Source organism: Sciurus vulgaris (genome assembly GCF_902686455.1).
Source record: "Sciurus vulgaris genome assembly, chromosome: 14".
In the NCBI taxonomy this organism is placed as follows: domain Eukaryota; kingdom Metazoa; phylum Chordata; class Mammalia; order Rodentia; family Sciuridae; genus Sciurus; species Sciurus vulgaris.
Window position 1 is genome coordinate 809,888 of NC_136475.1, and position 6,000 is coordinate 815,887.

Consider the following 6,000-nt stretch of genomic DNA (forward strand, 5'->3'; position numbering starts at 1 on the left):
GAAACCCTGCCCCAAAGAAATCTTCCCTTCTCCAACTTGTTTGTGTTGGGTGTTTTGGTCACAGTCACAAAAAGCTGACTAGCACAAATGACTACAAATTATTTGCAGTATATGGCAGAATCTCCCCTGGAAATTTGAGCCTGGACCTTCTTAGGGCAAAGAAAGTATTCGTAGCAGAGTAACGCATTCAGCAGAAAGCTTTCTCCCATTCTCCCGAGAGTCCGTTCCTGGTCCATATGTGGAAAACCTGAGTCTGCAACATGAACTTGAGGGTTACCTGAGAAAGCAGAAAGCCAAAGGATCACGGCAAAGCTGTGACTTACGAGGGTGACCAGGACTCTGTCCCTGATAATGGGGAGCAAGTGCCCCATGGCCCCACTCTCCCAGGAGGCCACCAGGGTCCTGCTTCCCAGGAAGGGCTGCAGAGGGGGGAAACCCCAGGACCAAGACTAGACTGTCCAACCCGTCAGAAAGTCACAAGCATTTCGAAAGCCTGGGGCTCCCCCAGTGGACCTGGCCCCAGGGACACCCAAGACCAAAGCCTACAGAGGAGGCCAGGCATAGAGCGGCCCAGGCATGGAGAGGAGGCCAGGCATAGAGTGGCCCAGGCATGGAGAGAAGGCCCAGCCATGGAGAGAAGGCCAGGCATGGAGAGGAGGCCAGGCACGGAGAGGAGGCCCAGGCACGGAGAGGAGGCCAGGCACGGAGAGGAGGCCCAGGCACGGAGAGGAGGCCCAGGCACGGAGAGGAGGCCAGGCACGGAGAGGAGGCCCAGGCACGGAGAGGAGGCCAGGCACGGAGAGGAGGCCCAGGCACGGAGAGGAGGCCAGGCACGGAGAGGAGGCCCAGGCACGGAGAGGAGGCCAGGCACGGAGAGGAGGCCAGGCATGGAGAGGAGGCCCAGGCACGGAGAGGAGGCCCAGGCATGGAGAGGAGGCCAGGCATGGAGAGGAGGCCCAGGCATGGAGAGGAGGCCCAGGCAGGGGCTGTGAGGAGTGCAGCTGAGAGGGAACTGGGCAGCCGCCATCTCCCTCCCACTGTGGCAGTGTCCACTTTATGCTTCGAATACAGTCCTTGCTGCTCCGCCACTGCAACTTACTTCTACGATGGACGTTTCTTCCTCGCCCTCTCTCCCTGCTCCTCCCTAATCTCCCCCTGCACCCCAGTCTCAGAGGAAACAGGATCACCTTTCTCCCCAGCCTAGGCAGACCGCTCTGTCCCTGAGTACACACCCACACAGGAGCAAAGTGACCAGACTGTGGGGACTGCACCCGAAGACCTCAGAAATGACCACCTCCCACATGAACAAGTGAATGACACCTCCAGGCAGAACCCGGGAAGGCAGCCCTTGACCCAGCCCTCTAAGCAGCGCCTGCTCCTGCTGGTGGGCAGACCATGGCCTCTGGGGCAGGAGTCCCTGTCTCTCCTTTGCCAGCAAAGCAGTGAACCTCCCTTTTCCTTTTTCTCAAAACCCTGTCCTCCTTACTGCACTGACACAGGGACGAGGACTGGACTTTTGGTAGTCCCACTACAAAGAACCTCATCCCACCTCAGCTGGTTTAAAGACGCGGAGTAACAGCTAAAGTGCAAAAGGATGAGAAGAAAACACAGCAAATGTGTTTTCAATCTTGGGGTACAGATGCCCTTTCTAAACAAGACACATCAGCCAGAGCCATTAAACAAGAAAGATCAATAGATATAGTTGCCAAAATATTTAGAATTTGTGTAGAGATTTTATTGTGAAATCTGTAAAAACAGAAATTTAAAAATAAGCATTGTTTGCATATTTAGAACAGCTGCACTGAGATACTCTCACCAGAGCCTCTGGGGGCGAGAACTGAGCGAGGGGGAACAGAGCGGGGAGCCAGACCAGCTTTCCAAAGAGCTGTTTCCCCACGTTTTGAATACCGCGTCACATGAAACTCAGATAGCTTTCAAGTCAAACAACAGACTGGGAAAATCATCCTGTATTAATGTCCCTGTACCAGTTATCAAATGCTGCCTCTTAGATCCAAGTGGCTTCATGACCTGGAGACTAGACCTGGCAGCGTCTGGTGACCTGCCTGCAGGGGGCGCCAGAGGGGGGCGTAGGCGGAAGCCGGGAGGAGAGGCCGTGGGCCCCAGGTCTGCCCTTCCCTGCAGGAGCAGGTCTCTGCAGATCTGTTCCCCATGGGCTGAGTGCCGGCTTCTCTCTGGAGACGACTCCCGGTCATCAGGGAGAGACCCTCTTGGGGCTTCTCGGTCTCCCCGTTTACCCTCGCTCAGTCCCACAGGTAGAGTTTTGAGTCCGGGCACTACCCCTGCATTTGCACAGCCCTGGAGCTAAGAATGGATTTTACACACGAACCTCAACTAAGCAAAACATTAAACCAGTTCTCTCCTTAATTGAGCAGCATTACGAAACACGTACTCAACATTTTGTTCTGGATTTCCATCAATAAGAGTGTTGTGGACTTTTGTTTTTCTGCATTGGTATAGAAAACATGGTATCCTTGATAGTGCCTCTGTCTTCAGAGGCCCAACCTGTGCAGGAAATGCCTGCCACCTGCCTGAGAGTCCTCCTGTACTCTTCGTTGTGTGTGTGTGTTTGGCACTGGGTTTGGAACCCGGGGTGCTCTACTACTGAGCTACGTTCCCAGCCCTTTGCTATTTTTTATTTTGAGACAGTCTTGCTAAGTTGCTGAGGCTAGCCTTGAAACTTGGGATTCTCCTGTCTCAGCCTCCCATGTAGCCTGGATCACAGGCGTGTGCAATAGACTTTTGTATCATTTGGCAGCTAACCGTCTTTTACAGTTAATGATTCTTCGTATTTAATTTCCTCTGTTTAAATCATTGGTGTGCTTTTGGTCTCCTGATCTGGTCCTGACCAAGATGGTCCTAGTAGACAAATAAACTCTATCAGTTAATGAGAACTATGAATCTAGTAGGAAAGTAGACATTCACCTGCCATTTAGTCAATAAATACTTAGCGCGTTCCAAAGGTGGGTCTAGGGATAGAGACGCAGTCCAGAACGGCGTGGATACAAAGATGAACGGGACAGAAGAGAGGGAAGTGGGGGCAGGAGGGCAGGAAGCTCGCTGAGCCACCTGCATCTCTATCCGTTTGCAGAGCACCCTGCATCCCTAGCCCCACTCCTACGTGCCAGCCACCCCCACCCCAGAGAATCAGCAGGGCCACCACGAGTTTGCAGAATGCACCCCCAGGGGCTCCTGCTCCTACCCATCAGGCCCTATTTGACCCTCAGAGTTCACATGAACCAGCACCCTTCTTTAGGCTTATTATTTTTCCCCTTTTTAATTTTTATTTTACAGACTGCTTTTTGATTCATTGTACATAAATGGGGTACAACTTTTCATTGTCACGATATAGATTTGTGCAATCACACAGGTACATAGAGTAATGTATCAGTTCATCTTTCCTTCCCCCACACCCTCCCACCCCATTTCCCTCTACACAATCCAAAGTTCCTTCATTCTTCTCTTGCCTGACCCCCCTGCCACCCCCCCCCCACCATTATGTATCATCATCTGCTTATCAAAGAAAACATTTGGCCTTTGGTTTTTTGGGCTTGGCTTATTTCAGTTAGCATGATATTCTCCAACTCCATCCATTTACCTGCAAACGCCATGATTTTATTCTTCTTTATGGCTGAATGATATTCCATTGTATATGTATACCACAGTTTCTTTATCCATTCATCTATGGAAGGGCATCTAGGTTGATTCCACAATCTGGCTATTGTGAATTGAGCAGCTATGAACATTGATGTGGCTGTATCTCTGTAGTTTGCTGATTTTAAGTCCTTTGGGTATAGGCCGAGGAGTGGGATAGCTGGGTCAAATGGCGGGTCCATTCCAAGCTTTCTGAGGAATCTCCACACTGCTTTCCAGAGTGGCTGCACTAATTTGCAGCCCCACCAGCAAAGTATGAGTGCGCCTTTTCCCCACATCCTGCCAACACCTGTTATTGCTTATGTTCTTGATAATCGCCATTCTAATTGGAGTTATGAACCAGCATTTTAAATCATGTGTCTGATTTCCTTTGTCCCTGAGGACAACCTAGCAAGAGAGGCAAGGCTGGTGGCTCTCGTGGCCTGGGGCCCAAGACAGCCAAGGTCCTCCAAGATCCCGCCTGTTTCCCAGGGTCCATTCGGATAGTGCCCAGACACTGTGGGACCGCCTCCAGAGACACAGAGGCTACTCCGGCCAGGTCGCCCTCCTCAGGTCCCCAGAAGGGAGCCTCCCTCAGTGCTGCCGGGCCCTCGGTCCCCTCTGACCCAAGCTCTTCTTTCCTGGTATTCAAGTCAACAGCCGCTTTCTATTATGGCAACATTCCTCTCTCAGTCTGATACTTCGGTTTCTCTTTCTTAAGCTTTGGGGAGGATGCTCTCTTGGCAGGCAGCTCTGCGAAAGGAAGCCGAGGCTGCCGTGGGAGCGGGGCCTGACCAGGCTCCTGGTCAAGCGCAGGCTGTGTCGGGCTTGGGTGGAGACCAGGACAGGGAGCAAGTTAGGGGAATCCAGGAAGGGTGTGTGCAGGCCGAGCCTAGAGCAGGTGAGGACACTGGAACCGTCTCCTAGGTGCTTCCAGGAGGGCCCGGGTTAGTCCTGTTTAACCGGAAGCGGTAGCCACTGGGCTGACCTGTGCCCGTCTCAGCCGTGCCTCGCGTCATCTGAGCTCCCACTATTCTGCAGAGCGTCCACGGGGTACCACCTCAGGGCTAGGAGGAGCCAAGTTGGCTAGAGCTGGCTGTCCCCACCAGGCCGAGGACTGAGAGCCAGGTCAGGGCTGGCCGGGCCTCAGGTGTTTGGAAAGACAGTCTCTGGAGATATGCTTGTCCTCCCAGGAGCTCAAAGAGCCCAGGACTGAGCCCAGAGCTGTCCAGAAGTGTGACCAAGGAGCAGAGGCTGGAAGGAGGAAAGACCCAGAAGGGGGAGCTCAGGGCCCTCCATTGGTGTGCCTGCATGCTGTGGGCTTGGTTCCCGTGCCCCACAGGTGGCTCGGGCTGCAGGAGCTGCTGGCAGAACTCTGTCCTCCCAGGTGGGGTGCAGAGGAGAACTGGCCAGAGTTGCCCCCAAGTTGCTTTGTTTTGTTTGCTTGTTGTTTGTTTGTTTGCTGCAGTACTGGGGATTAAACCCAGGGCCTCGTGTGCTAGGCAAGTGCTTTACTTCTGAGCCACATCCCCAAACCTTTTTATTTATTGTGAGACAGGGTCTTACTGAGTTGCCAAAGCTGGCCTCACACTTGCGATCCTCCTTCCTCAGCCTCCAGAGTAGTGGGGATTACAGGTGTGCGCCACCACTGCACGCTTCAGTTGCTCCTAGTTCTAATTCAGGTAGAGCAGGACTCATCCCAGGTCCCCAGGACCACAGGAATGCCCAGGTACCTGTGTGCATTGCATGTAACGTGATCACTCTGGCAGGGTCCTGGAGTGTGGCTGACCTGCGTGGGGGCATCCACTAGGAAAAAGTGAGCAGCTCAGATGAGAAACGGCAGCTGGTGGGAGTGAGGGAAGGTCTGCGCAGATGCTCTGGCTGCCTTTCAGGAGAAGCCCCTTAACTACCCTCCCACAAATAGCTGATGTGCCCTTATCCTGACAAGCCAGAGCTGGCCACGAGGTGACCGCCTGCCAGCCCCAGCCCCCGAGCCAACAAGCTCTGAAACGTTCCAAGAAAAGCTAGTCTGGGCCACTGGGGATTGATCAGTACTTGTGGATCATTCTAGAAATGAAGGGCTCTCTGAAGAGTCAGCACACTGGGTCACGGGGCCCCAGGGAGAAGAGACCCAGGTAGCAGCCAGATGTGGACTTTGTCCCACATGCAGCTACTCACCTTTCAAGAAAACTCTTGAAAGTTATTATCAGGGTGAACAAACCTATGATTTTACTTTCCCCTGTGTTAGGAATTCACCACAAATTCAAAGATCTTAAGTGACTTTTATTTCTGATTCTGGAATTGGGCAATCCCGCAGTTTATAGAACAGGTGAGCGTTCCTGTGAATCG